Genomic DNA, 12,038 nt, shown 5'->3' with positions numbered 1-12,038 from the left:
TTCAATCACATGGGTTGACTGACATACAGAAGGTCATGGTGTGACCCCAACATGACAGCCAGCTTTCTGAAAGCAAATGCGCAGTCAGGTAAGGTGAACACAAAAAAAAGGAGAAAGAGAAAACTAGCTAGTCCCTTTGCGGGACAAGGAGTATCAGCAGGTTTCTTTGGTCTGATACCAAGATCTGAATGTCAACTTTAGTGACTTTTACCAATGTTTATGCAGGTTGAACCATATGAAACTCCTGACAGTCTACTGGTTTTGACTGACAAAATCATATTTCATATGATTCAACCTGCTGCTTTCGGGGCAATATCATGTCCACACCCTAAAACTTGGCATAACCTGCAATTGCTTTAACTCTAAAGCCTTAAGCTGCCTGACTGCAGCCTCCTATCCTCCTAAACCTCTCATGTCCTCATTTCTATAATGAATCCATGCCTGCAGCCAAGACCAGTTTGCAGATCTGCTGGCCCATGGAGCCAAAAGTCCCCTGGGCATCTCAGCAAGGAACTCCCTCAGCGTGATAATTTTTTTTCCTCTTTTGTTTTTCTGTTTTGTTTTTTTTTCTTTTTTAAACCTCACTGAATGTAGTGACTCACCGCCATTGAAGAGAATGAAGGAGAATGTGCCACTTCTGAGACTGAGTCATGGGAAGCACCGCGGCCTCCATCTTGGATGAGAAGCAACAAGGAACATGTAAATGAGAGAAGGCAGAGAGGACTGTGACAAGGAGTCTGCGACTTTGTGAGTATCATAAAGTCAGTGGTGCCCTCCATCATTACCCTTTCAGATGCTCAGGCTGTGCTTTGTGGCTCGTGGAAATTGGCCTTGGTTTTTAGCAGACTTGGCCCTAAGCTGTTTCTCTGTCTACCCTTGCTCCCTTGGCAATTGCACTGGGTTCTCTCAGGGCTTTAGACCCCTTCCACGCGCTGATGATCCCAGTAGTCCTATCTCCTCCTCAGCCCCATCCTCTGAACTTCAGACCCTCACCTCCAGCTTCCACCCAGGTGTCTATCTGCCCATTGATGTTTGAAGGGCACCTCCACCCAAACCCATCATCCCCCCCATTTCACTGTAGGAAATGGAAGCTTCAACCTTCCATTTACTTGGTTCAGAATCCTTAGAGGCTCCTTGACCTTTCTCTTCCTCATACCACACTGGGAGATCTCCTTTCACTGCATGAGCCAGTCTGACCCTGTCATCGCTCTCATGGAACTTATGCAGGTCTAAGCCAACTTCATATCTTGCCTAGATTTGGGGAACATTCTCATACAAGCACTCACTGCCTCTACTCTTTCCACCAGAAGGATCCTCTGAAAAGTGTGTCAGACTATATTCCCTCCTTTCTTGAATCCTCTGATGGCCCCACCTCATTCAGATACAGTAGGGAACAAAACCAAGTTCCTCCCCTTGCGGAGATGGCACTCAAGTTGAGACAGACAAAATTTAACAACAACAATCTAACATGTAAGCAGGTGATGAGAACAAATGGCTTCTTTGTTTGAACACTTGAGCTCCCCTAAAGAGACATTTCCAGGAGTAGAAATGTCTTCAGTGTCCGGTACAAGTCCTGGCTGGATTCAGACAGTGCTATGTTCCTGGGCTCCCTGAAGAATGAGGACAGGCTGCAGTGGGAGAGCCCAGACTTTGGAGTCAGGCAGACACAGCTCCACTCTGGCCCTGCCCCCCCACTACCTGCAAGGTCTACCTATCGAATCCCTTCTCCCATGAAACAGGCTAAAGAGAGTATCTAATTCAGGGTATTTTCCTGAGGATTCAGTAAGATAGTACATAGCACCAAAGATAATGCCTGCTACCAAGTAATCATTCAACAATTGGTAGCTATTATTGCCAGTATTAATGTTAATATTGTCCCCAAGACCCAGATTTTTTTTTTCAATCAGCAAGAGTAGAAATTCCAAACACAAGAAATCACAGCCTTATAAAAATTTGAATGAAAGGAGACTACAGGGGTAGGGTTTTTGAGAACTGCCCCAGGGAAGGAAATTTCTCTGAGTACAGTATCAGTACCATGATGGAGGATCCTAGTCATGGCAGGAGGGGAGACACAGGATCAGGGGCCAGAGCCTGATACTCTGTTCTTTTTGCGGCCGCCAGGGCTGTGCTAGGACAGAAGAGGCAGTTTAAGACACTGAAAGACGGACATCAAGACAAAGGGTGGAAGGTGGTGAGGAGATGTGGGACATCTCTAACCTGCTGGTGAGTTAGAGGCCCTGAGCAGCTTGATCAATGTGGGCCTCCCCCTGATGAGATGGAAAGTAAATTTCCAGTACTGTAGTATTCTCTATGGCCTATTATTTGTATCAACCAGCACTGATGTCCAGTCAAAGCTTTGCCATGGTTGGGTGGACAGCAGACTTCTGGAGCATGGAAAGAAGATGACCCTGAACATCAGCCACTGTCTCCCACAAGGGTTGACAGTAGGATTCTGCAGATAGTGCTGAACACAAAGGGGCCTTGGAGAGCGTGATGGGACAGAAATCTTGTCTGTGCTCTAAGTTGGTCATCTGAGGGACTCCTTGTAACTCAGCTATTCAAAGGTGGAGATTTTAGCAAATATGTCTGCCCAGCAGGGGTGCCTTTTAAAATTTTGCCTCGTGTGCTAATGGGATCCTGCTCACACCCCTGTCCAGGGAGGAAAGGGACAAGGTGGCATGGGAATGCCACAGTCATCACTACCTCTATGTCCCTCATTTAGGAAGGTTGGGGTTAAGCTTCCTTATCCATAAATAGTCAATGGTAAACATATTGAGCTTGAGAAAGTCCAAAAATTGTCCTCCACTCCCAGAAGACATGCTACTCAAATTAAAGTGGAGACTGGGAGAGTATTGTCAGATCTATTTTGGAAAAGGAGGAGGTATCTCCTCCTGCAGCAGATGGGAGGCCTCCATGGCCTCAGGGGCAGGAGCATTACCAAGTTCTGTGCCTGGGCTTCCTATGAGGGCATCTCCATGGCTACTTTTCTAACATCCCTAGAAACAAGGACCAGACTAATGTAGACATCTGCCAGAGGGCAACTGGAATTTTCCACATGGAACCACCACACCCTTGATGGAGAATGCCAGGAAGGGAGGAGTGGGAGAAAGGCTAATAGAAGAGGGGAGATGAAGAGTCAAAGGGTCAGCAGAGAGAACCACCAATTAGCTTGAGTGAACAGCCCAGGACTCCAGCCTTGGGGAACACACTGGAGAAATGAGGAGCTGGCTTGGATAATGGAGAGGCTACAAAGTCACCCCAGAGGGATGAGACAGGGTAAGACATGGCCTAACATGTCAGGAAGAGAGACCAGGAACGTAAAGAGAGTCTGGTAGGGAAGGGTTGGGCTACACAGGGCTGCAAAGTCTCCGATCTTTATACCTGTTGCTGGCCTTAAGGGGGTGAGCATTGTCAGTTGAGTCCAATAAACATGACCACAAAGGATGCCCCTATGTCTGAGCAGAGGGACAGGGATGTTTCCTGAGCAGAGTGAGAAGTTAGAGCCTATGGAGGGATGGCCTTCAAGAATGGGGGGCTGGGGGGAGGCTAAGTGTCTCAGTCAGTTAAGGATCTAACTCTTGGTTTTGGCTCAGGTCATGATCTCATAGTTTCATGAGTTTGAGCCCTGCATTGGGCTCTGCGCTGGCAGCGTAGAGCCTGCTTGGGATTTTCTCTCTCCCTCTCTGTCTCTGTCCCTCCCCCTGTCAGGCTGTTTCTGTCTCTCTCAAAATAAATAAATAAACTTAAACATTAAAAAAAAAAAGAATGGGGGGCTGGAGAACTCTGTGGGTGGGGGTACCTGCCACCTTCCACAGCGTTCATGCCTACATGCTCCCATTTGTGATGCAATCTGTGATTCTTGAGTATAAGAACAAAAACTGGGGCCCTTGGGTGGCTCAGTTAGTTGAGTGTCCGACTTTGGCTCAGGTCATGATCTCACAGTCCATGAGTTCGAGCCTCGCATTGGGCTTGCTGCTATCAGTGTAGAGCCTGGAGCCTGCTTCAGATCCTCTGTCTTCCCCCACCCCCCCTCTGACCCTCCCCCTCTCATTCTCTCTCTCTCTCTCTCAAAAATAAATAAAAAATTTTTTAAAAATAACAAAACCTTCATGATGGGGGCCCCCAATTTCCTCCTTGCCTTCTAACCTTGCTCCTTTTCCTTTCTTGTTTGCAAGACCTTTCACCTTGCAAACTATGACTAGACCATAAGCCACAAGGCTTGCAAAGAAACTTCTTGGAATATACTATTCTGATGGTGTTAGGATTGCACCTGGGCAAGGGGCACAAAAACAGAAACAACCTCCAAACCGTGAGTTTCCACTGAAGTCCAACACTGCTTCCTAAACCCACACTGCACGTCCGCAAAGTCAGCTTCCCCTCTCCTATAAACACCCTGGCCCTGCTTTAATCTGGGGCCACCTGTCCCTCAGGTGTTCTCTGATGTGCATCAGTTGAATAACTCTTTAATCTTTATTCAAGTCACCTAAATAACTTTCTTTTGACAGCTGGTACTCAGACAAATGGTCCTAGAACATTATTTGGGTCATCCGTTCCAAGGCTGTCTTCTGGCAAGTGTCCGGTGGTGTTCAGACGGGGCGGGATCAGCCTCTCTCCCCCATGTCACTGGGCTTTGTCTGGCACCACTCTACTGAGCACAGGGCCATGGGGCACAGGCGGAGTGTGAGCGTGTGTGTGGGTGACTAAGAGCAAACCAGATGAGCGCCGGGAAGATGACACCCTGCAAGGAAAGGAGGTGGTGTGGGGGAGGGGCAGGGGAAGAGAAGTTGAGTCTCCTTCAGTGTGTGCAGATCGTGAATTTCATCTCCTGAACTGAGGAATGAAGAATTAGAACTTGCTTTATATTCCATGACTCTACTTAACTTCTCACTCCAGTCCCATTCTGCCGGGCTGTAGGAAAAACGACGTTCGTCCTTTCTGGGACACCTCACCTTCTAGGTGGTCCTGCTTTCCTGGGTCTTGCACAGTGCCAAGGCCCTGGGGTAGGGAAAGCTCTGTGGTCCTTAGTCATCAGGCCTGCGGTTGTCATTCTGATTGCTTCTGGACAGGCAACTCTTGGTGACACCCGTGCCGGGAGCCTATCTTGAATGTATCTCTCTCTGGAGTCTGGCCACCTCCCTGGTGGGGCTGCCAGGAAATAGGGCAGTGCCCCATCCTCCCCCGGGACCATGGCCTCACTCTTCCTTCTCTTATGCCCAGTGGCGAGCAATCTATTTTCAGTCTGGGGAGAATCCGTCTCCTCTTATGTTTCTTTGACTATGGTTATTCTCAGGAATTCACTTGTAAGTGTAAAGGCAACAGCAGCAGGACTTTCAGAGCATGTCTATTTTCTGACTTGCCACATGCCTCGGCTGAAGCAGTGTGCACCAAGCTGACTTAAACGAGAAGGAAAAAGGAAACAGATGGGGAAAGAGTACATACATTTATGTATCAGTTCGAAATCTTCTGGTTTCTCCCCGCCTCCCATGTCATCTGCTCTAAGCTGAGGCTGGGAGCCTGGGGTTTGGAATGTGTGGGTTGGGGAATGCTCCCTGGAGCTGAGGGTGGGGCCAATCCCTACCAGGGCAGCTTGGCTAGGGATAGGAGAAGGAGGTTCTCCAAACGGAGTATTACCATAAAGGAGGGAATTAGAGCAGCAGGAAATACTCGGCAGTCTTCTGTGACCTTTCCCTATTCCATAATGACTAGATGTTTCTCCTCTGTGTCCCCAGAACACTTTCCTCCACTGGCACAGACCGCAGTCTGGCTTCATTCCTGCCTCCCTCTTCAGACAGAGAGCTCCCAAACTGAGGACCTGTATTTGTTCGTCTGGGGACCCTAAGCCCCTGAAAGGTAAAGACTGAGTAAGTAACTCATTGGAATGTTATGGAATCCCTGTCCCTGCTGCAGGTGACTGGCCTGCAATGGGTGACTGAGGCCTGGGTGTGGAAATTGTGGCTGACACTAAACTGTGCCACTCAACAAAATTAGGATCAGTGGATTCAAAGCATGGGCCAAAGCAAGCCAGATAAAATGTAATGCTTCAAAACATAAAACCGTGGACTTGAATTGCAAAATTCAGCTGGGATGAAAGTGATTTGATGAAAGAGTAGAGCCTATAGGCAAGATGTAGAGGTTCTAATTACCTTCAACTCAGTATGAGTCAATAATGTTACATGACTGGCAAAGAACAAAAATCAGAGTAAAAACAGGTAGTTTGATATAAGGCTACATTAGGAGAAGTATGCCATCTAAAACAAAGGAGGTGATAGCCCTCTTATTTCCCTCACTGCATCCAAGTCAAATCTTTCCTGGGATATAACGTCCAGCCCTGTGCACTATGTCTCCTGGGACACATGACTGAACAGAATACCTTCAAATAAAAGTAATCAGGAGGGTGCTTTCATCTCAAAACCTGATCTTGTCTTGTCTTTAAATGGTACTGTATGTACTCGATATCCCTGTGGAAAAAAAGGAACGTACTGAAAACTAACACACAAATACACAAAGTTTAACTCAACACAGAACTGAAAACTATAAACGTCAAGAAGAAAACATTAAGAGAAGATTCTTTGCAATGCTGGGGTTGGTAAAGATTTCTTAAAACATAAACTATAAAAGAAAAATAATGACACATGGACTTCATCAAAATTCACCCAGAATTCTTTGAAACTCGCCCAGAAGAAAACAAAAATGCAAGCCACAGACTGGGAGAAAATATGTGCAGTTCATGTATAAGACAAAGAACTTGCAGCCAAACATAAAGAACTCTTTAACTCAGTAAGAAGAAGACAAAACAATACAGTAAGAAAACATGCAAAAGATTCAAATAGACACTTCACAAAAAAAGACATACAAATGGCCAATAAGCCATGCAAAGATGTTCAACATCATGATTCATTAAGAAAATAAAAATCAAAATACCATATACTTAACAGAATGGCTAAAAGTAATGAGTCTGACCCTACTGATTGTTGGCAAGGCCGTGGAGCAACAGGAACTCTCACACACGGCTGGTGGGGATGTGAAGTGATGTAACCGCTTGGAAAACAGCATGACAGTTTCCTAAAATGTCAAACATACACTTGGCCTACGAACTAGCCATTCTACAACTATGTATTTACCCAAGAAAAATGAAAATACATGCCCACACAAAGAATTATACACATGATAACAAATCTTTATTTGTAATATTAAAAAAAAAACTTGGAAGCAACACAAATGTACATCACCAGGTGAAGATATAAAGAAATTATATGGGGCACCTGGGTGGCTCAGTCGGTTAGGCGTCCGACTTCGGCTCAGGTCGTGATCTCGCGGTCCGTGAGTTCGAGCCCCGCATCGGGCTCTGTGCTGACAGCTCAGAGCCTGGAGCCTGTTTCGGATTCTGTGTCTCCCTCTCTCTGATCCTCCCCCATTCATGCTCTGTCTCTCTCTGTCTCAAAAATAAATAAACATTAAAAAAAATTTTTTTTTAAATTATGGTATATCCATACTGTGGAATATTACTCAGCAAGAAAAAGGAACAGACTGTGCATGTGTGCAACAACCTGGATAAATCTCAAAATAGTTATGCTAAATGAAAGAAGCTAGACAAATAAAGTACATGCTCTCTGATCCCATTTATATATAATTATAGATACATGCATATATATTTATATTTATATACATTCCAGAAAATGCAAACCTGTCTGAAGTGTCAGTGTAGTTGGTGCTGATGCAAATTGTCATCCTGATTGCAGTGATGTGTACATATGTCAAACTGAACAAATAGCACACTTTAAATATATGCAATTTTGTGTATTTCAATTATGTCTGTGAAATTGGGGGAGGGATCTTCTCTTGGAAGTACGTAAAGTCACATCAGACGTGGCTGGCACTAGCATTGAAAATTCTAGGATTGTTGAGACAAGAGACTAGTAAAGCGATGCCTGGAAGGCCTGAGGGCTGCCCCCGGTGTTGAAGTGCCCGGGGAGAAAAGGCGAGGGTTCTGGAGAAGGGGTCACTTCTTGCGTGGAAGATCTTGCGGCACGATCTGCTGTATGGTCGCCAAATTCAGGCAGAGAAAGTCAAGTGTCAATGCCCATGGGGATCCTGTTCCAGAAGAAACCAACTGGAATTTGCTTTCTGGACTTTGTCTGAAAGTTTCACATTAGTAGCCACCAGACAAGAGTTTTCCCTGCCAAGTTTGTGATTGGGGTGGGTTATAAGTGGACAGGAGTTGGCCAAACCAAATGTTAGAGTCTGACACATGCTGTGGCAGAGCCACTTGACCTTCCCCACATGACACAGCCAGTGTGGCTTCCCTGTGACCCTTCAGCTGAGCATTTGCACTGGCCATTGTCCGGTTCTGAGCACCACGTCACTGCCTTCTGCTCCTCTGTATCTGAGGAGTGGTTTCAAGACTTAGAACTGTAATGTGATCGTTGTTACCACTGCTGATTAATAACATGGGCCGGCATTTGTTTAATACCTGACCGTGGATACGATTGCAAAATTAGACTCCAAACTATCCAATGTCCTATAGGCATTAAAATCATACCTTTTGGGGTGATTCTTTCTTTTGGAAAGAAATCACGTGCAACATCGATCTTCTACTGGGTAATGAGGTATCAGCTAATTTAAAAAGTGTTCCTCGTTGGTGAATTAGTAGACATTACTGACGATGCACTTTACATGTATTCATTCTATCTTCAAAACAACCTATGGGATAGGAACTAGTATTACTCTCATTTTACACAGAAGGAAACTGAGACACTGAGAGATAGAAGAATAATTACCCAAACTCAGGGAATAAGACAAAAAAAAAAAATGATGACTTCATCTATCAACATCATACAAAGAGCTTTTAGTGACAAGCCTCCTAATGGCCATATAATTATCTGTGGGTGAGGTGGAGTGTAATTTTATTTGACCTACTATGTAGTATTTACTGTGTTACCTAAATGGGGATGTAGGGAGGGCACCAAGGTGGCTCAGTCAGTTGAACATCTGACTTTGGCTCAGGTGATGATCTTGAGGTTTGTGGGTTCAAGCCCCGCATCGGGCTTACTGCTGTCAGCGCAGAACCCACTTCAGATTGTTTGTCTCTCTCTCTCTCCCTCTCTCTCAAAAATAAATAAACCTCAAAAAAAATCCCTTGGAAGTTGTAAATGGAATCAATATGTCAGCTCCCACACTAGAAAGTAGAAGAGATGGGGTGAGGACAACAGCCACGGGTTTTCCAGCAGTAAGAGAAAGGGCCAGAGAAGGGTCCCGGTAGCTTGTGAATCAAGTCCCCATTCCAACTAACTCATTAAAATATTCATCACTAACATGAAAGTACTTGACCTTGCAAAATGATAACAGTGCCAGACCCCAATTAGATGCAATGGCAATTAGTTTTTTTAAAATGGTGTATCCAGAAGACAGGTGCTGCTGATACAAGTGGGTTGTTACCCATCTGCTGAAGTAAGTGCCACTTTCCTCGTCATCTGGGATGCTAGCACAGTGTTAGGCCAATGGGGAAACATCATTGGTGAAAGCAAAAATATTAGAACCAACCTAAAAGTGTAGGTGAAGTTAAATAAATTATTTGTGGAATTCTCTGTACCTGGTTTTCAAAATGAGGGGTTCCTTGCCATGCTCTGGGAAGGTGTCCATGGTTCTCATGCCCACACAGCAGCAGCCCTAAGAAAATAATTATTAAAAAAAATTTTTTTTAACGTTTATTTATTTTTGAGACAGAGACAGAGCATGAACGGGGGAGGGGCAGAGAGAGAGGGAGACACAGAATCGGAAGCAGGCTCCAGGCTCCAAGCCATCAGCCCAGAGCCCGACGCGGGGCTCGAACTCACGGACCATGAGATCGTGACCTGAGTCGAAGTCGGACGCTTAACCGACTGAGCCACCCAGGCGCCCCAGAAAATAATTATTAAGTGAGTAAGTGGGTACATTGTTAAGTGAACAAAAGTAAACAATACATACAACAGAATTCCATTTATTGTTTCAAAAGGGGCTACATGTGTTCAAAGATATTTATTTTTTTCCTATCTGCATAAACACAGAAAATATCTGGAAGAATATGGTACCCAACTGCTACAGTGGCTACTTCTGAAAAGAGATTGGAAAGACAGAGAGGGGATTTTCCAGTTCAGAAAAGTGAAATCAGGTGCTGGAAGGTAAGTGGTCTAGAATGTATGTGAAATGACAAAAGTGAGATAGAAAACTTCACATCACATACAAACACAGTTTCCTAAGACATCTACCATGTATGTTCACTTCGAAAAAATAAAAATATACAAAAAATTAAAAGCAGTCATCTTTATATGGTGGGTCACGACTGACTGTTGTTTTCTTTGATGCTCTTTCTGTATTTTCCAAAATGCCTACAAGAAAAGTTTATTATTTTCACCAATAAACATGTACGCTTTTTAAAGGAAAAGAAAGTGGGGCACCTGACTGGCTCAGATGGTAGAGCATGTGACTCTTGATCTTGGGGTTGTGAGTTCAAGCCCCATGATGGGTGTAGAGATAGATTGCTTTAAAAAGAAAAGAAAAGTAAAGAAGCATACCCACACTGAGTTTTGTTAGTGTGAAGGCATGCATGCTCCTTAGCCCTGTAACCCAGGGGAAATTTACTGGGTTCCCTGACCACAGAGCAAGGAAATTTCTCCCCGTGGCAGGTGAGGGAGGTCTTACCCAGCCACTCACAGACTGTGACTGAGGCTCACAGGTGCCCAGATTGAAATGGGACAAACCTGTATAATCGTGCTTCCCAGACGTGCTCACTCCACACCGAGTCATCCATCCACTGGGCGCACAGGCTGGCAGTTCTTGTTCATTCACTGTGAATGTCATCACCTGTCCCCAGGCACAGTGACTTCTGGCTCATCACACTGCTCCCAATAGGTTTAGGGATTAATCACCTTTGAAATGAAATCAGGCAAGTTTGAGATAAATAGGCAAACATCACAGAAATTGAGTTCTCTGTGTATGTGTTTCCGAAGGCATGGTGCATATCCGAGAAGATGGTGTATAGGCTAGAAAGCAAGTTCAAGCATCATGACTGATGTCTCCTGACAGCCAGGGAGCCTCTCCAGACAGTAAGCTAAGAGAGCTGTACTTACCAATTTTGTCCTTCACAAGTGAGGAAAACAGAGATATTGTCATAAAAGCTTGGAACGAAAATCAACAGGGTGTAGACCTGGAGCACCCTAGTTTGGGTAGATGGGGTCATCCCTCATTGCACTGAGGTCAAGGAATCACTTCCACACGGCTCATCTAGAAATCTTGGGGTAACATGTGTCTATTCCAGTTTAAGTATTGAGTCACCAGTGCTGGGACCTCCTTCTCCTATTGACCCAGAACAATTTATGAAAGGGGGAGGGAATCTTGTATTATACCCACGTGTACAAAAATAAATGAGGTAAAATACTCATCCCCTTGTGGCTGGTGGAAACTCCCCAAAAGTCATGTTTCAAAATATATCAAGTATGTGATCTTATTTTCTTATTATTTACATTTTTTTAATGTTTTATTTATTTATTTATTTTTTGTTTTATTTATTTTTGAGAGAGAGAGCACAGCTGGGGTGGGACAGAAGGGGGGGGGGGACAGAAGATCTGAAGCAGGCTCTGGGCTGAAGGCACCAAACCTGATGTGGGGCTCGAGCTCATGAACTGCAAGATCATGACCTGAGCCCAAGTAAGATGCTCAACTGACTGAGTTGCCCAGGTGCCTCTCTCATTATTTTTAAAAAATCTACAATGAATATAGATTATTAATATAATCAGGGGGAAGTTACATAAAAAATAACTTGGGATGGGCCCAGAACACTTCATTTTTAAAACTCCTAGGTGATTCTAATTTGTACTAGATTTTGAGAACTGCTCCTCTAAACCTGTTCTTTAAAGCTCCTCAAAGAATATAATAAATATAATATAATATAATATAATATAATATAATATAATATAATATAATAATATAATACAATACAATACAATACAATACAATACAATACAAGAAAATGTAGCAACACTTGAAGGCTAAGAAAGGATACT

The 12,038-nt window shown here is 44.4% G+C and overlaps 1 long non-coding RNA gene across 1 annotated transcript; it reads left to right on the top strand.

The window, feature by feature from the left end:
* The first annotated feature begins 487 nt into the window (after window positions 1-487).
* LOC121033307 (uncharacterized) lies at window positions 488-10,153 on the top strand. The gene is made up of 3 exons (XR_005791817.1): window positions 488-747; window positions 5,730-5,850; window positions 10,044-10,153. It is a non-coding gene; the product is annotated as an uncharacterized LOC121033307 (long non-coding RNA).
* Window positions 10,154-12,038: the final 1,885 nt, after the last annotated feature.

The sequence above is a fragment of the Herpailurus yagouaroundi genome, unplaced genomic scaffold (genome assembly GCF_014898765.1).
Source record: "Herpailurus yagouaroundi ecotype Mexico unplaced genomic scaffold, PumYag 159, whole genome shotgun sequence".
Taxonomy (NCBI): Eukaryota; Metazoa; Chordata; class Mammalia; order Carnivora; family Felidae; genus Herpailurus; species Herpailurus yagouaroundi.
This window is presented reverse-complemented; position numbering and strand designations above follow the sequence as displayed.